Source organism: Mirounga leonina, unplaced genomic scaffold, assembly GCF_011800145.1.
Source record: "Mirounga leonina isolate KUSES-001 unplaced genomic scaffold, KU_Mleo_1.0 Mir_173, whole genome shotgun sequence".
NCBI classification, from domain to species: domain Eukaryota; kingdom Metazoa; phylum Chordata; class Mammalia; order Carnivora; family Phocidae; genus Mirounga; species Mirounga leonina.
Genome location: NW_023270447.1, coordinates 53,468,926 through 53,489,111, shown reverse-complemented (window position 1 = coordinate 53,489,111; position 20,186 = coordinate 53,468,926). Strand labels below are relative to the sequence as shown.

The 20,186-nt window shown below is 37.8% G+C and overlaps 1 protein-coding gene across 7 annotated transcripts in view; it reads left to right on the top strand.

Moving 5' to 3' along the window:
• OSBPL9 (oxysterol binding protein like 9) overlaps positions 1-20,186 on the top strand; it is a 186,685-nt gene that overhangs the window by 55,135 nt on the left and 111,364 nt on the right. The gene's annotated exons all lie outside the window — the stretch shown is intronic.

The following is a 20,186-nucleotide window of genomic DNA, read 5'->3' as shown; positions in this document are numbered from 1 at the left end:
GCATTCATTTCATCTGCATTTCTGTGTCTTGTCTGCCAGCCGTCATTTCTCTGCTGTTATCCTTTTTATAGTTAATAACACCAATGCCATCTGCCACTGCTATGTTTCGACATTGCATGTTACGGTTCACCGGTAGAAAGGGTAAGATACTGTATGATCATTCTCATTTCATCTTGCTTTGAAAACTCTAAACCAGCAAATAAAAGCGATTTTAATGATACCATCCTAATGTACCTCTCATCTACTAGGAGTGTTTATAATGTTTTTGTTATTTTGCCTATCCAGAGTAACCTCTATTTTACATTTAAAGCAGTCCAAGAAACTTAGAAATGAGAAGCTTTGGAGATGTTAGTAGTTTCTCTGAACTACAAGTGACAATGCACTGTGATAGATGCTAGGTATACCAGGGTAAATAAATATTAAATAAGTTGATAGCTTAAAAATGTTTTGATTATGAAGTCTAACAGTGACCAGGTATGTTATATGAGATGTTGCGACAGCTATTGTCCTTCCATTGCTAGGATAGTATACTGAAGTTATTTTTCTTCATTGTCTTGTTTAAGAAATTGACACATAGAAATGAAAGATGCAGCTTAAATACGATAGAGACAAACCAGTATAACTCAATTGTGATATCTCTAATGCTTTTAGGAAAAAGCATCCTTAAAATATTTATGGTGTTTGGTCATACTCTTTATTCAGAGCTGCTTAATTAATGATGCTTTCCTGAAATTTTCCACCGCATTTAACTTTATAAAACATTTTAAATATTATGAAAGCACAGGGCCTTTATTTTTAGGTTGAATATATAATGCTGCTTATAAACTAAAGCAGATAACACCCCCGCACTGAAACTCTTTACTTGATTAAAGATGAATACTTTAATGTGTTTCAAGTAATAGCTGCTGGATGCAGGTGAAGGCTGCAGTATGGAATTCTCTCCTCTGCAGTTATTAAGGAGATAACTCCTTTGGACTTCCAGAAGCTGTATTATTTGCCTGTTTAAAAGAGAGGAGACTCAGACCTCTAGAGCAAGGGCACCTGTACCTTCTGATTGACTTTTAGATTATTTATGTTAAATAGTCTCATATTTATGTGGCTTCCTTGTAAAACAAGCAATTCCTTTAATTCCTTTAATGATTTAAATGACAAGTGTTACTAAGACTTAAATGTATTTTTAAAATGATTTCTTCTTTTTTTTAAATTTTATTTATTTATTTGAGAGAGAGAGAATGAGAGAGAGAGCACATGAGAGGGGGAAGGGTCAGAGGGAGAAGCAGACTCCCTGCCGAGCAGGGAGCCTGATGCGGGACTCAATCCAGGGACTCCAGGACCATGACCTGAGCCGAAGGCAGTCGCTTAACCGACTGAGCCACCCAGGCGCCCTAAAATGATTTCTTAGTTCTAAGACTGTCAGATTGATTATTTTCTACTGTTATAGTAAGGGGAGCTTCAGGCAACATGACATTATCTGGTTTTTGTAAAGAACTCACCAGGACACTCTATATTCTATATATTCTTGGCAATAATGAGAGTTATTTCACATAGGCCCTTACTCATAAGGAAATCTCTGAAAATTTGATAAAAAGCTCTCAGTGTCTGATAGATCTTACTTCTTGATTAGAATTGAGAACAAGTTTGGCTGATATATATTAGCATATGCTTAAATGTGTTGAAGTTTTTATTTAATTTATCAGAATTTTTTTAAAGCAAAAAAAGTATCAATTGACATATCTCTAAAGCTAATTCTACTTACTATCAACTATTAAAGGGAAAGCTAGAATTTGTTGAGATACATTCATTTATTCAACATCCATTTTAGACATTATTTTAAGTTCTGGGGATACAGTAGTGAACAAAACAGATAAAATTCTTTGCCCTCTTGGGCCATCCATTCTGGTAGAGGAGAAAGCCAATAAAATAAAAAGTTACTTATACTTAGTGTGTGTGTGTGTGTATGTATATGCTAGTAAAATATAAATAAGAGAGTGCTAAATCCTGGGGAGAAAAAAGTAAAGTAGGAAAGGAGAAAATGAAATAGAAGTGAGGTTGTGTATAGGTGGAGGGAGATGTTGAAATTTGAGAGTGGCCAGGGAAAGACTCATTGGGATGATGCCCTTTGGTGAAAGACCTGAAGGAAGTGAGGGAACAAGTTTTAAGGCTTTGTTGGGGATGGTGGTACATCATTAGTAGGCAGAGGGAACAGTAAGTGCAAAAGAGTGTGCCTGCCATATTTGAAGAACAGCAGGGAGGCCAGTTCTAGTTGGAATGCAAATAATCATGGGGAAGGGTAGTGGGAAATGAGGTATACGAGGTAACAGAGAAGTTGATCATGTGACCTTGACTGCCATAGAAAGAATGTTGAATTTTATTATGGAAAAGAGAAGCCATTAGAGGGTTTTGAGCAGAGGAGTGACATGATGTGATTTTTTAACAGTATCACTCTGGCCACTCTGTTGAGAATAAAATGCAGGAGGCAGGGACAGAAGCAGGGAAACTAGTTAGGCTATTGTAATTCAGAAGAGAGGTGATGGTGGCTCCCACAGGGTAGCAGTGGGGATAGGGAGGCAGTGAGAAATGGTTAAATTACATGTGTATGTTTAATCAACTTTATTGAGGTATAATTAATATACAATAAAATGTACACATTGTAAAGTTCAATGAGTATTGACAAGTTTATTTAGTCATAACTGCTACCACAATCAAGGTATTGAACACTTCTATCACCCAAAAGATTCCTTTCTTCTTTCAGTCTCTACTCCCAGCCGCTGGCCCCAAGCAACCACTGATTGACTTTCTATCACTATAGATTTTTCTTCTGGAGAGTTTCACGTAAATGGAGTCATACATTATGTATCCTCTTTTGTCTGGCTTTATTTTAGCTCAGGATAATATTTTTAATATTCATCCATGTTGTTACATGTATTGGTAGTTTTTTCCTTTTTATGTTGTTAAGTGTAGTAGTGTGTCATATGATACTGTATTTCAAAGGTTAAACTATGCCATATGAAAGAAAGGAGTCTAGGTTGACACCAAGATTTTTGGCTTGCCACAAGAATGGAGTTGCCATTAACTGGGATGGGGAAGACTGCTGGAGGAACTAGTTTGGGGAAGGGGATGTGGGCATCAGGAGCTTAGCCTTGCACATGCTTATAAACAATTCTAGATGCCTATCAAACATCCAGACAGAGATGTCAAGTAGGCAGTTTGAAGTGTGGAATTTAGGAGAAAAGTTCATGCTAAAATAAATTTGGGAGTCATTGGCATATAGATAGTATGTAGAGCCACAAGAATTTAGGAGTAAGTGCAGAGAAACAAGAGGGGTCCAGGTAATGAGCCCTGAAGCACTCCAGCAGCTATTTAAAGGGAACGGAGCTGAGGTAGAACTAACAGAAAAGATTGAAAAGAAGCAATGAAAAAGGAGGAGGAAAACTAGGTGAATGCAGTAGCCTGCAAGCCAAGAGAGAGTATTTCTAGAAGGGGAGAGGCATCAGCAGCTGTGTCAGATGCCCCTGGTAAATCAGTTAAGTTGACGGATGAGAAGGGATCAGAGGATTTAACAGGTAGGAGTCCACTGATAACCTTGAGAAAAACAATTTTTTTAAAAAGATTTTATTTATTTATTTGAGAGAGAGAGTGCGTACAAGCTGGAGGGAGAGAGGGAGGGAGAGAGAGAATCTGAAGCAGACTCCGTGCTGAGCACAGAGCCCGACTTGGGGGTGGGAGGAGAGGGGCTTGATCCCACGACCGTTAGATCATGACCGTGAGATCATAATAGCCAAAATCAAGAGTCGATGCCCAACTGGCTGAGCCACCCAGGTGCCCCGAGAAGAACAATTTTAAGATAGAAATATACAGTGCTTTCAAGCTTTGCTGTGAAGGGAAGGTAAGAAATAACAGTAGTAGCTGGAGAGGGGAATGAGAACAAATTTTTTTGTGTGATAAGGGAAATAATAGTATGTTCCTGTGGTATTGGCAGTGATTCAGTAAAAAGGGGAAAATTGATGCAACAGAGAAGGGGGAGAATTGCTGGGTGGAGTGTTCTTGAGACGGCAAGAGAGGATGGCACCTAATACACAGGTGAGGAGGCTTTGCCTTTCGCTAAGAGCACAGATGGTTCATCCATAGCAATAAGAAAGAAGGTCAAGTGTATGAAAATATATGTAGGTAGTTTGTTACCTATCACCTTCATTTCCACTATGGTTTAAGTCTCTAGTTATCCTCCATGTCCTGTATCCTGAAACATCATTTGTTTACAATAAAGAGGATTGGTACCAGGAAAAAAAAAAAAAACTTCCCCGAAACAATAGATTACTTGTCATTGCAATGATTAATTCTGGTAACTTGATATTTCAGAATATCTCCAATTTTAAAGACATGCCATAAAATTATCAAAACAAAGTCAATTTTTTAAAAAGATTTTATTTATTTACTTGACACAGAGGGAGAGCTAGCGAGCAAGAGAGAGAGAGAGAGAGAGCGAGCAAGCACAAGCAGGAGGAATGGCGGGCAAAGACAGAGGGAGAAGCAGACGCCCCCGTAAGCAAGGAGCCTGATGTGGGTTTCGATTCCAGGACTCTGGGATCATGACCCGAGCTGAAGGCAGATGCTCAACCAACTGAGCCACCCAGGTGCCCCAAAACAAAGTCAATTTTAATTAACTTCAGATTTGAAAAAGAAATATTCTCTGTAGTTTTTTTTCTTTAGATAATTGAAATTATAGTCCTAGCATGTTAGAGCTTTAAAAAGGTTTGAAAACTACAACTTCACTCTATCCTTTTTCAGGGATTAAAAATAGTTGCCAATTTATCTTTATAAACTGCCTCTTTTTCTTTTGAACAAGGACAAAAAATGATCCCCTTTCTTATCAGTCAGCTAAAGTTGTTTGCATATAGATTCTCTACTAGACATTGAATGGAAAGCTCAACAGACTGGCTGTTTAGTTCAAACATAATTGTGTATATAGTACGTGTAACTCCCCATTCTCAGAACTGAGAGTATACTGGTAAATAAGACTTGGGCCATGATGTCAAGGAGCTTGTAAAGAAAGAAGTAACTGGAATGTAATGTGAAATGTACTGTCATAGTAGAAATACGTAGAAGACACTGAAATAATGAAGAGGCAAAAAAGACAGTCACTCAGTGTTTCACAGAAGAGTAGGGTTTTTTGTTACCAAGTAATTATTTTTATAATAATCAAAATTAAAAATCACAGTAACTCGAAAAATTTCAAGATGTGCAGCAGTATATAATGTAAAAATTAAAGGTTCCAATCACCAGGCTCTGCCTCCCTCCTCTTGCTCCTTATCTCCTCTCTGTGGCAGAGTTCTGAAGGTTGGAGAAGTTTGTTAGGCTGAGAGATATTGTAGCATGTGCAAAAGTATGGAAGTATGTTGCTGCCAGTGTGTTCAGAGAACTACGAATGTTTGGTACTGTTAGAACGATGAGGAGGAGATGAGGCAGAGGCCTACATCTAATGTATAGGGAGGTTATATTTTTATCCTGAGGTCAGTGAAGAGCCAGCGAAGCAGAGTTTTTTTTTTTTTTTTTTTTTTTAAGATTTTATTTATTTATTCATTAGAGACAGAGAGAGAGAGGCAGAGGGAGAAGCAGGCTCCCCGCCTAGCAGGGAGCCCGATGCGGGACTCGATCCCAGGACCCTGGGATCATGACCTGAGCTGAAGGCAGACGCTTAACCATCTGAGCCACCCAGGCGCCCGCGAAGCAGAGTTTTAAGCAGAGAAGAGACAGAGTAAAGACATGGGCTTTAGATAAATAGTTGATTGTTGGTAAGGCCCTAAATGGGTTAAAACAGTAGTAATGGAGAAGGAGAAGAGGAAATAGACTTGAGGGGGTTTTTTTGGAGAATTTTTTATTGTTATGTTAATCACCATACATTACATCATTAGTTTTTGATGTAGTGTTCCCTGATTCACTGTTTGTGCATAACACTCAGTGCTCCATGCAGAACGTGCCCTCTCTAATACCCATCACCAGGCTAACCCATCCTCCCACCCCCCTCCCCTCTAGAACCCTCAGTTTGTTTTTCAGAGTCCATCGTCTCTCATGGTTCTAGACTTGAGATTTTAGGAGGTAAATCTGTAGAAACTGGTGACTGCTGGGAAATGGGAGGTGAGAGAATGATAGTCATATAAAATTAGTGTTCTTGGCATGGCTTACTGTTTGGATGTTGTCAACATCTGAAGTAGAGAAACCAGGGAAACAGGTGGTGCGGGACCTCTTAATGTCTGTGGGACACATCATAGGTATAGATGGTGATGGCAGTTGGATCTGAGTTTGGGCTGAAGATGGAGATTTGTGGCTATCAAACTAGCAGTTGAAAAATTGAATGCCTAAGAGCTAGGCAGATAAGTAAATGAGTGAGGAGTAAAGCTAGATGAAGACTTAAGCAATTTAGAAAGCTCATGCCCTGTTTGAAGGGTTAGTTGCTACTTAGTTCCAGACAGTTGTAGGCTTTTGGTAATGCTGTCCAGTGTCGCCAGATTGTCCAGTTTTTCAAGAGAAGCCAGAAAATCAGATTTTTTTGTGGGTGGAATTTGAGTATGTGTGTGTTAAATGTCCAAATTAAACAATAACAGCAACAAACTGTGTAGGCCAATGAAACGTATCTGTGGGCTAGATAAAACCTCTCTGTATGTTCAGTCTCCGGTTAAAACCATAGAATAGTGGGTGTGAACTTTCTGGGAGATCTGAATGAGAAGAGAGCCGAGGACCAAATCTGGGAGCACATTAGAGTGGAACCATCAATAGGCTCAAAGGAATGATCAGAGAGATTGGGATGAAAGCTATTAGTTTCAGCCTATGCAAGTACTGTATTTAGAGTTGCATGTCAGCAGTTCATATGGCTCAACCTAATAATAGAAGACCTGGTATTTTATAGTTCACACTAATAATTAGAAAAATACCCAGTCGTTTGAATTAAGTCTATTTAATGCCTTAATATGTATAAGGATTTACAGTGTTACTGATAGTGTATTGGGATAATAATAATGATAGCTACATTTATTGGATATTTATTTTGTGCCAACACTATACAGAGTTTTACTTATGTTAACTCTGTTCTTGTGACCTTATGATGTAGGTGCTATTACTATTTTTATTTTACAGATAAGGAACCTGGGGGCCACAGACACACAGGTTTTGCAAGGCAGACCTTGTATTTGAACACAAACAGTTGAGCTCTAGGGCCGTTCTCCTAACTGCTACAAAAAAGTTATTGTAGAGATTTGTTAACTAGTTTATAATTAAGTTTTATAATTTTATCAGAAAAGGAATTAATATAAAGCATAAGGAACTTTAAATTACAATGCAGTTTAATGCAATTAAAACTTTTTGTGATATTAATGTTCTACACGTTCCATTACTTAGTAGAAATAGTGTAGGGGCTCCTGGATGGCTCAGTCGTTAAGCGTCTGCCTTCGGCTCAGGTCATGATCCCAGCCCCACATCGGGCTCCCTGCTCCGTGGGAAGCCTGCTTGAGACCCTCCGTGGGAAGCCTGCTTGAGACCCTCTCCCACTCCCACTGCTTGTGTTCCCTCTCTCGCTGTGTCTCTCTCTGTCAAATAAATAAAATCTTAAAAAAAAAAAAATTTAGGGGCGCCTGGGTGGCTCAGTTGTTAAGCGTCTGCCTTCGGCTCAGGGCATGATCCCAGGGTCCTGGGATCGAGCCCCACATCAGGCTCCATGCTCCACAGGAAGCCTGCTTCTCCCTCTCCCACTCTCCCTGCTTGTGTTCCTACTCTTGCTATCTCTCTCTCTGTCAAATAAATAAAATCTTAAAAAAAAAAAAAAATTCAGAACGCCTGGGTGGCTCAGTTGGTTAGGCGACTGCCTTCGGCTCAGGTCATGATCCTGGAGTCCCAGGATCGAGTCCCGCATTGGGCTCCCTGCTCAGCGGAGTCTGCTTCTCCTTCTGACCCTCCCCCCTCTCATGTGCTCTCTCTGTCTCATTCTCTCTCTCAAATAAATAAATAAATAAAATCTTAAAAAAAATAAAAAATAAAAAAAATTCAGATTTAGTATAGTAGTGATGGTGATAACAACCACCACCATTACTACTAGCAAATATCTGTTATGAACCAGGCACAGTGTTTAACAGGCACCGTACATTCCTTCCATAGTTCCTAAACTCCTAAACAATAAGGGTAGTTTTAGAGTTAGAGAAACTGAGGTTTAGAGAAGCTAAGTGTCCAGGATTGGTGGATTAGTGCTCAGGTCTCTCTAGACCAGTAGTTCTTGAAGTGTGCTACCAGACCAGCAGTCTCAGCATCACCTGTGAACTTGTTAGAAACAGATCTCTAGCCTGGCCCCCAGTCATGCTGAATCAGAAACTCTGGAAATGGGCCCTCTGTAGTGATTTCGATGCCCTCTGAAGTTTGAGAGCCATTGGTCTGGATCCAGTGGTTTCACGTTATTCCAGTTTCCTGTCCTAACAACCTTACACATTAGATGGAATATCTCCAGTGTATATATGAGTGAAATGAGAGAGAGTCAAGTGATCTGGTCTCGATCTTAGATTGTTATGCCCTAACCTACATAGAAGGGGGCGTGTCTTGCCCTAAGCAAACGTGGTGTGTGAAAAATCTGAATTTTTTAAAGATGGAAATTAGATATTTTGGTTCTTCATAAAATCCTTTACTTTCAAAGGATTTTACTGAAGACATCATTTAGGTAGTATATTCTTCAAAATGATTTCAAATATGAAATTTGTTTGCAAATTTATTTGGATATACTCTTAAAGCAACACAAGTTGCATAAGACAAAATACAATATTTTTAAACATTAAGAAATATTTAAATTAGAAGAATCTTCAGGAATTGTGTCTTAGTGGAAGTTCTCTGTGCTTGGACTGATAGCTGACCTTTTCAACTCCGTCCATTAGAACTTGCTCATTTATTAAAATGCAGAATTACTATAACTCAGCCCAGTGGTGAAGGAAAGTTTTTAATTCAGGGAAGTTATATTGATCAAGTATATTAGGGCAACATTGTCCCTACTGCATTAACGTTAATCAACGCAGCATGGTACATCCTTATCATTAATCATTTAGAAGAATAGATCATCATTAGACTAACCCTTGGTTGTAGGCTTAAGTGTCTTCTGCTTTAAAGTAATCATCTCAGCCTTATTATTAGTGAACAAATTCAATTATTTTGTTGATTAATGACTTTAAAAAAAAAATTTCCCCCTGCAGTTTTATATTTTTGATTTTTACATGATGACCCCTCCTGAAAACCAAATAAATAACCATTTAAAGACTTTGCGTAAAGGAGGTAAATCAACCATAATTCTTAATTAGATGTAGGCATTAAAGTGGGGAAATACCACTGAATTCATATATTGGCAGTTTGTTGTATTGCATGAAGATTGGATCTCAGTGGTACACTTTTCCTCTTCTTTTTTTTTTTTGAGATTGTATTTATTTATTTGACAGAGAGACACAGCGAGAGAGAGGGAACACAAGCAGGGGGAGTGAGAGAGGGAGAAGCAGGCTTCCCACAGAGCAGGGAGCCCAATGCGGGACTCGATCCCAGCACCCTGGGATCATGACATGAGCCGAAGGTAAGATGCTTAACGACTGAGCCACCCAGGCGCCCCTACTTTTCCTCTTCTTAATTTGCTTTCTGTTTAAGATCCTCACTGAATATTTGAAATTATTTTTCCAAGTTTAGCTAATTATAGACTTTTTGGCTTAGTAGCTAGGATTAGAGTAGATATTTGACTTTTTATTAGTAAGTTACATTTTTATCCCATCGTTCCCTTTTCCATATTTTTTAAGTAGTAAAATTAATACCTGCTCACTGTAGAAACTTGGAAGAATATAGAGTAGTATAAAGATGATACTAATAATCACCCATAATACTCTCACCCAGAGATAATTATTCATAACATGCTTGTGGATTTCCTTCTGATCCTTTAGTGTGTGTGTTTCATAAAATTGACTTATCTTGTATAAATAAGGTTTTCAGATTTTTATTTTTTTTTTAAAGATTTATTTATTTTAGTGCACGTGGTGAATGGGGTGAGTGGCAGAGGGAGACAGAGATGGAGAGGGAGAGAAGCAGACTCCCTGATAAGCAGGGAGCCCTGCTGCAGGGCGAGATCTCATTACCCTGAGTTCATGACCTGAGGTGATACCAAGAGTCGGACACTTAACCGATTGAGCCACCCAGGTGCCCCTCTCTATTTTAAATAATGCTGTGTTGAACATCCTTGCACATAAATCTTTAATAAAATCTCTGTTTACCTTAGAATAGGTAAATTCTAAGAGAATTTGTCAGAACAAAAGACATAAATATTTTTAATGTTCCTGAAACAATTCTCCGTAATTGTTTTCAAGAGATTGTGTTGATTTATACTCCCTCTGCTTCATCACACCCTTTATCAGCACTTAGTGTTATCATTTTAAAAGAATGTCAACCCAATGCCTCCCCTCAGAAATATATATTTTTTATGTTAATAAAATGACTTTATTTATTTATTTATTTTTAATTTTATTCTTATGTTAATCCCCATACATTACATCATTGGTTTTAGATGCCTCAGAAATATATTTTAATGTGTTTATTTCTTATTTGGTAATTTGTTCATTCCTTTGTCCATTTTGTTGTTGGTGCTATGCTTGTCTTTTTCTTACATCCTTCTTTTATGAAAGGGAATGGGAAATAGTCTTAGACTCATTCATTAACCCTACCATCTGAGAAATTGCTAATATACATTAAATAATCTTTTACCCAGTTTGGAACATGGCTTGGTAGGTGTTAGTGTGGAGAGTAAATGAAGACATGTAAAGGAAATCATTAGTATAGTATATAATGTGTACTTGAAAATATGCGTGAAAGTATAGACTCTGTGAGTTGAACAAAGACTTGCAGTGTAAGGGGGATGTATTCCTACTGCATACTGCAAAGTCCTTAATCATACCTTGCCTCTTTGACACAATATTTATTCATAAGATGTATTCATACATTTTAATTCCTTTCCTTCAAAAATAGCCATATAGGCAGTAGATCAAAGTCTTATGTGCCACAGTCTAAGGAGTGTTCTGTTGGTGATACAAATTTACTGTTTTCAGCATTCGTAATGATTTCTCAATTACATTATGTTTATAAAATTTACATTTATTGTCATTCCTATTGACACTTTAATTTTTCTGTTTTTCTACTAGTTAAAAGAATGGTAGAATAGAGTGCAAAATATATTAAAGTGGTTGCATGAGTGCTGTTCTTCAAATGGAGATGGTGATGCTGCAAGAATTAAATTGTTGCATGGCAGTCTTTGCACAGCATAGTGGTACAAAATGTCCATTCGTTGCTTGATATTAAAAAAAAATGCAGATTTTCCTCTGAGGAGTTGCCGTACAGGAAACGGTAGGGTATATAAAAGTTGAATAAGTAAGTACTACTTAGGTAAAATGTAATGTCATACCTCAAGAAACTTTGGGACTAAACAGTAATTTGAGGGACAATTAAGCATTAAGTGATATGCACTTGTAAGTATAATATTTCAAGGAAGGGAGTGATACTGATAAATTTTCCATGGTTTTCAAACTTAATGAAAGCATTTTATAAATGCAATCTTATTTAGAAACCCAAGTGTAAGGTAGAAAAAAGTATAATTCCTCTGGTTGAAGTCAGAGGGTTGGAGGGCCTAGAGCTCTGCCCTGGGCAGCTTGTAGGCACTTCGAGAAAATACCAGTATTCAAATTTATTCCTTCCTTCCATCCATTTAGTCACTCATTTTTATGGTCAACAAATATTTGAGTGCTTATTGGATACTAGGCACTGGGCTAGTTTTTGGGTATAAAGTAGTGAGCAAAGCAAAGTGCTTATCCTCAAGGATCTCACATTTTGAAAATCATTATTCTAGAGGTTTTCTGGTTAGTTCTCTGACTCCAGGTTAAATATCTCTGAGTTAAAGCTCTGTCTTCTGATGACGCCTGGACTGCACTCATCCTTGTTTTACTTTTAGACAACTAACTAGCTGATGAATTCTAAGAAAATACTCCGCCACGGTCGTCTTTGTCTTTTCAGCCTCCTTCATTAACTCCACATGAATTTTATGAACATTCATTCTCACGATTGTGATACTTCCATAAATGTACTCCACGTGTAACATTAATCCAGCATATAAATTGAAGTTATGTGTCATCATTGTATTTTCTTAATATTAAATTTGGAGGACCTAAGACAGTTTGACTAATACCCCAGAAAAAATAATTAGAATTCAGATAGAATTCATAAAATTGTAAAGAAGCTGCATCTTTGGCAGCAGCTCTTTCTGCCCATGGATCCTGTCCCTGTGCTTTAATAAAATCATCTCTCTTGCACCAAAAAAAAAAAAAAAAAGAAAAACTGCATCTTTGCTGGGTTGCTGGCTTTAATGAAGACATCTGTTTTGGGTGACTGTCTAGTAGAAGGAATCAGAGTATCATATAAAGGAGAAGTGAGCTGAGCCCACGCATATAGGTGACTTAAGTGGTGATGGATGTCAGTGGGTTTTTTGGTTTTTTTTTAATCTTGGGAAGGGATGATTGGATATCTTTTCTGGTAAAGGTGATTATATTCTAGAAGTGACCCTCAGATGAATAAAAGAAGGAAGTGGAGTAGAGAGGAAGCAAACACTTCCTCCAAGGATGCAGATAATGTGCTATGCACGTAATCCTCCTATGTACCCTACAGATGCTTATGGGATTCTTTTATTATCATTCTGTAGATAAGGAAACTGAGGCTTGGAGGAGTTTTTTTCCAAGGTAACATGTATGACAAGTGGCCAGTCTGGATTCAGATAACTGCTGTTTTCATTACACAGTTCTGTTTGTTCATGCCTTTCCTTTCTGTTACCCTTAGCCACACTGACTTCCCTTTTCACCCTGCCTCAGTCTCCTTGCGGCTCTAGCTTCACTGCTGTTTTCTCTTCCTCTACACAGTACAGCATACTTCTTAACTCTGATAGTAGTTAGTATTTTCATGCTATCAGGTGGTTTGGTTGTCAGAGTTTCTGCTGTGCTCACTGTACATCCAAGTTGATAGTTGTCGCTAGTGAGGGCCCCAGCGAAGGCAAGGGAACAGAGACATTGGTCAGAAGACACCGGTGGGAGTCATGGCATGAAACATGAGGTGAGTAATCTGTTACCAAGGATGAGGGAGGCTTGGAAGACTGGCCAGAGAAAGGCCCAGGAATATTCCCTATAAAGATTTAAAGGGCAGAGAGTCAAATATTGACCTGTACTGTATTTAATTTTATTCTTGTACTGCCTGCAGAGTTCTCTTAATATGTCAACTGAGTTATTAATAATACCCAAGGAAAACAAACCAACATATTTTCTCATATTTATTCCTCCTTTGCAGAGGAAGTCCTGCCTACCTAACAAGCCTAAATGTGGAGCAGGGGGTCACCAGCAAAATGAGGATGACAGTATCAACCTTTGGAATTGTTGTAAGATTAGAGAAAATACATATAAATACTCAACATGATATCTGGCAAATAGCAGGGCTCAAAAATTGTAGCTGTTGCTATTATTTTTTTAAATTTTACCTCATTTTGCTGATGATCATGCTGCTGTTTCTGGGATTCTCTTTTCTTCTCTTTCTAGCCTAGGGTTTGGGCTATAGGTGACCCAAATTAGGTTCTTGAAAATGCTACACACTGAGCATGATAACCAGGATGCAAAGCTGATTCCCTGCTATTCAGGGAGCTCTCAGTTTAATAGGAGGAATGCCTACTGAGAATATTTATTAGAAAAGCAGTGATGAGCATTGCAGCTGGGTGTAGGTTCTGTACCAAAGGTTTACCTGCATTTTCTTATTTAACTTTTTTTTAACAACTCCAAGAGACAGTTATGAGGAAAACTAAGACATAGAATGCTAAATCATTTAACTAGGGTACGCATTTTAGAACAATAATTACAGTACACTGTAAATGCAGTAGAGACTAAGGAATTGTAGAAGAGAGAACCGGTGAAGTCAGGGAAGCATCACAGAGGAGATGATTTTGTTATAGGTTTTTTTTTTTTTTTTTAAAGATTTTATTTATTTGACAGAGAGAGACACAGTGAGAGAGGGAACACAAGCAGGGGGAGTGGGAGAGGGAGAAGCAGGCTTCCCGTGGAGCAGGGAGCCCGATGCAGGGCTTGATCCCAGGACCCTGGGACCATGACCTGAGCCAAAGGCAGACGCTTAATGACTGAGCCACCCAGGCGCCCCTTGTTACAGGTTTTGAAGGATGAAAAAGACAGAGGAATAGGCAGGGCTGGAAGCCAAAAATATAAATAAATAAAAATAAATTTAAAAACAAAATAAAAAATTTACCAAACTTCAGAGAAAGGAGAAACACATTCTAGGTACAGGGAAAGTATGTGCAAAAGCTTGGTAGTATGAAAAAGGATTAATTGTTTGAGAAATTAAGGAGTGTAGCATGTTTTAGAATAGATGGCAGGTAAGGGGAAGGAGATGTGAGTTCAGTCTGGAACTAAATAGATCATCAAAGGCCTTATGGGGGTTCCTGGCTGGCTCAGTGGAGTTGCGACTCTTAATCTCAGGGTTGTGGGTTCAAGCCCCACGTTGGGCATAGAGATTACTTAAAAAAAAATAGAGGTGCCAGTGTGGCTCATCCGACTCTTGATCTTAGCTTGGGTCTTGATTTCAGGGTCATGAGTTCAAGCCCCAAGTTGGCATAGAGATTACTTAAAAAAATAAGGGTGCCAGGGTGGCTCAGTTGGTTAAATGAGAGATTACTTAAAAAAAATAGGGGTGCCAGTGTGGCTCAGTTGGTTAAATATCTGACTCTTGATCTTAGCTTGGGTCTTGATTTCAGGGTCATGAGTTCAAGCCCCGCATTGGGCTCCACATTAGGTGTGGAGCCTACTTATAAACATTTTTTTTTAATTAAAAATTTTTTTTAAAAGTCTCATGTACCAGAATGATAAAACACCTTCTCTGTAAATTAGGGAGAGGCATTGGGTATTTTAGCCAGGGAAATGTCATTATCACATTTGTGGCTCTGAAGAAACACTGGGAACTGTTTGCGGGATGCTCTGGGGAGAAGTGAGATTGGAGGCAGGGAGCCCAGTTTGGAGCTTATTGCAGAGGTTTTGGTAAAAGGTGATGAGAGCTTGAATAAAGGCAGTAAGAGTGACCCAGAGGGGATAAACACAAAAGTTGTATAAGAGAATTTGGTCACTAACTGCATGTAAGAGGATAAGGGAAAAGAAGTTCAGAATTATCCCCAGCTTTCTGACAGAGTAATGGGAGGATGATGGCACCATCTTTTTGAGATATATCAAGGACTGTGTCTTTTTTATTGCTCTCTCACCAGTGCCTACCTGCTATGGACATGTATGCGCTCTGTAAGTATTTTATTGGATGAAAGTATAATTTTGGAATATATCAGGGGTAAGTGGTTGTTAAGGAAAAATATGTGGAGTTATCCCACTGAAGGAAGCTTCAGAGCTTCAGATTCCTGAGAAAACAATCTTCATTTAAAAAGAGTCAGGATGGGTGCCTAGGTGGCTCAGATGGTTGGGCGTCTGCCTTCGGCTCAGGTCATGATCCCAGAGTCCTGGGATCGAGTTCCGCATCGGGCTCCCTGCTCCTTGGGAGTCTGCTTCTCCCTCTGCCCCCCTCTCTCTCTCTCTCTCTCTGTCTCTCATGAATAAATAAATAAAATCTTTAAAAAAAAAAAAAAGTCAGGAGACCAGTGATTTAGGCTTGAAAACAAGTACTCAGATAAATGGAGAACAGTGTCTGACTTTTACTTGCACAGAATAATGGAAGGACTATGAGTAGAATACAACTATTTGAAGTATGTACATTGATTCTTGACCATGTTTTCTATGTATGGGTTTGTAGCCATCTTGCAGAACTTTTGAATATGAATCAAATGGAGTCCTTTCCTTTTAGGAATCTACGTTTTTATGTAAATGAGATAAATCAAGGTAATTCTATAAACACAACATGTAGTTCTAGTAATGTGGACAGGATGGTTCGTGGTGGACAGAGAGAAGCAAATCTGAGGTATAGGCTGTCTGGGAAGAAATGCCCTTTTCTAGTTTTATGTATAGACAAGAAAACTGAGCTGACACTGTCTGATATTTTTTTTAGTATGATGTATCATTAAGAATTTCTTTTTTTTTTTTAAAGATTTTATTTATTTATTTGAGAGAGAGAATGAGATAGAGAATGAGATAGAGCACAAGGGGGGGAGCGGGAGAGGGAGAAGCAGACTCCCCGCTGAGCAGGGGAGCCTGACGCGGGACTCGATCCCAGGACTCCAGGATCATGACCTGAGCCGAAGGCAGTCGCTTAACCAACTGAGCCACCCAGGCGCCCCAAGAATTTCTTTTAATGTTATTTACACTTTGTACTTAGTGAATTGGTTTAAGCATAGTGACTTGGTATAAATTATTATAAATATAAGTCCTAAATTATAGGGAGGGCTGAATCAATGACATTTTACTATATCTAGATTGTGTTTTATAGGATAGAGTTAAAGCTTGTTTATGTCTGAGATTATACTTCAGTCTGGAAATATATGCTTTCCTAAAGAACGGTGAAGATAGTATATTAACAGCTTATAGCTAAATATGGAGAAAGAAAGAAGTAGCTTTTGATATCTCTCTGCCCGAGCAAAATTCTTTGGAGAGCTACTGGGGGCGCAGTGAGTGAAGTCTTCAGAAAAGTTATTCATTAGGAATATTGTAAGATTATAATGTAGAAGTGCCTGACTGTACCTTATACCTAAGGATATACTTGCACATTTTTTTTTAAGTCTTAAAGGGCTTCCCTATCCACAGTGTGCAGGAATAACATCTATTTTCGAAAAACTTTTGAAGCATCTTACTTAAAGTAACATAAATCGGTCATTGTGTAGTGTATTATTAATATGATTCTGTCACTTTGTTAGGCTACATCTGTTTTGGCCTTGTTTGCCTTGGAAGTGGACAAAAGAATTAAGTAGCAAATGGTCTTTTCTTATAGATATATTTTATTGCCTTGCTTTAGATTTCTTCCTGAATTTTCTAACATGTATTAACTTTTTTCCTCTTTCCTTTCATTGCCTAATCCAAAAGTTGAGTGATTATGTAGCACCATTCTTCCTATCTGAATAGCACTTATCCTTGGCAATCCGTGAAAATATTTTTGAAGTTCTGTATTTCTCCTCATAAACTGATACTTGGCTTCAGCTTCTCAAAATCACCCTCTATCCCTTCTATCTTTCTTCCTTCCCTTCCGCAGAATGTATTAAAGATTTAGTATTCTACTTTTTGGCTTCCCCTGGAGAAGGGATTATTTTCTAGCAACTTATATTTGAGTACCGACTGATAATTAATAAATTCAATAGAACTTTTGATAGTAAGATTCTTTAGGAGGTCAGGTTTACCAAATTTCAAGATTTGGGGATTTGAATCAAACCCAAAATAAAATTTTGCAGCTTACCATTCCCAACCTGTTTTTCTTTCTTTATTCTTTGTGTTGTGGAATAGCACTTCCACTTACCCAATTAACCAAATTTATACAGAAAAAGAGATACAGATACAGAGAAAGTCTAACCAAATACACATTCTCTGTATCTGCATTTTCTGCATTCTCCCTACATCACATGAGTCACCATGTCCATTGGATTCTACCTTTTCTCTATCCCCTAAGTCACTGGCAGAGTCTAAGTCTTTCTCCTTACTTTTGCAGTTTTCTGAATATATCATTTTTAACTTCCTTCTCTCCTTTATTCTGGTCTCTGTTCTGCCGAATTACCCTCCTTATGATGTCTGGTTGAGCTCTCTAAAACCATCTATTCCTAACCCCCACTCCCTGCCCCCAGTATTATTAAGTCTTAAAGATTGAAAACTCAAATCCTAATTTTTCTTAATTCAAGATTAAGGGACAGTGACCCCTTTACTAAACCTGGAGTTAAAGTGGTTAGGAAACATCTTCTGCTGGAACTAAAATTATTAGGATAGGGTGCCTGGGTGGCTCAGTTGGTTGGTTAAGCAACTGCCTTTTTCTCAGGTCATGATCCTGGAGTCCCAGGATTGAGTCCCACCTCAGGCTCCCTGCTCAGTGGGGAGTCTGCTTCTTCCTCTGACCCTACCCGCTCTCGTGCACTCTTTCTCTCTCACTGTCTCTCAAATAAATGAAATCTTTTAAAAAAATAAAATTATTAGGATATATTTACATATAAATTTGGTGAGGGTTTTCATTTGCCAGGAATAAGTTGACTTAGAAGCATGTGATTGTAGAATGAATTGAAAAGAGCCCATTAATCTACATTTGATTTTCATTGTTTTGACTGAATCAAAGATATCCAGTTGCCCAATACAATGCTGACTCTGTCCAGGAGAAACACAGTATTGCTTCAGATAGTCAAAGCAGAAGTTGTGGGGGTGAGAGAAACACTTCTGTAAATATTTGCTTGTGTTTTATTCAACAGTTTGGAAATTTCAGCTAAAACTATTCCTAGATTTTGAGGAAATCCGTTGTAGCAGCTTTAAAGGATACTAAGCAGAAGTAATGATTTCTTAGGAAATCAAACCTATTTTTAGATTTCAAATATAAAAATGGAACCATATACTGAGTAATGAAATCAGTGGATCCTTACTCCTCATTCAACAAATATTTATTGAACACTTGTTTGCCTGGGATGATTCTCAGGGTTTGGGTTACATCCATAAATAAAACAAAGATACTTGCCTTTGTAGAGTTTACATTGTAGTGACAAGAGAAAGACTATAAATAATAAACATAATCATACACACACATATGTTAGAAGGAGTAAGTTCAGTGGAGAAAAAAAAATAGAGCAGGATATAGGTGATTGGCCATGCTGGTCTGGGGGGCCATGTTTTATGCTGGTCAGCAGACCTCATTGAAAATGTGTCATTTGAGAAGATGACAAATTATCATTTGTACTGTAAATATTTATTAGTTGCTAAGAACATTTTATACTTTGAGAATTAAAATATGTATCAGATTCCATCTCAAACCTCAGGTAAATGTAAACAAACAAGCATTATATTGATAGAGATGCTTTGATAGAAGCGTACATAGATTTTTCTTTAATCTGATCTCACCATTGCTCTTATTATGGTAAGCAGATTATTTAAATTATGTCTCTTAAACCTGAATATCAGAATATTGGCTTAGGTTACTTTAGATTTAGAGTTATGTGAATTGGTTTTTCTCTCTATACACCTTTTTACTACTTTCTTTAAAAAAAGACCCTCTGACTACCCAGCCTGTCCAAACTTGTTACAAATTGCAGTCAGTGGCACTTTGAACCACCTGATTATCTAAGTGGAATGTTTTTATTCAGTATCAGTCCAGTCATTCATCATGTACCCATACACAAATATATAATCAGTACCTATAAAATGTGCAAGGCACTTTGCTAAGTGCGAGAGATACAATGAATAAGACAAGCTTCTGCTTTCTAGGAGCTTACATTCTAGTGAAAGAAGCAATCAATACATAATCAATAAAATGTTATATATATTATACACCAGTGGTTCTCAAACCTTTTGGTCTCAGGACCACTGTACAAACTTACTGAGGACTTCAAAGAGTTTTTGTTTATGTGGGTTATATATATTGATATTTACCAGGTTAGAAATTAAAACTGAGGGATTTAAAAAATTATATATTTACTTAAAAATATCAATAACAAATCCATTATACTAATAACATTTTATGAGAAAATAACCATTTTCCCAAACAAAAGAGAAGTAGAAGAATGATACATTGTTTTACATTTTTGTAAATCTTTTAAATGTCTGGCTTAATAAAAGATAGCTGGATTCTCATATCTGTTTCTGCAGTCAGTCTTTTCTGATGTGTGAAGTATATGAAGAAAATAGTCTCGTACTGATACATAGTTAGAAAAGGGAGGACTATTTTTATTTTTTTAAATTAACATATACTGTATTATTTGTTTCAGGGGTACAGGTCTGTGATTCATCAGTCTTACACAATTCACAACACTCACCATAGCACATATCCTCCCCAATGTCCATCACCCAGCCACCCCCTCCCACCCACCCGCCTCCACTCCAGCAACCCTCAGTTTGTTTCCTGAGATGAAGAGTCTCTTATGGTTTGTCTAAGGGAGGAGTATTTTAATAGCCTTTTTGGATAATTGTGAATATTCTTCTTTGATGGTTCACCAAAACATA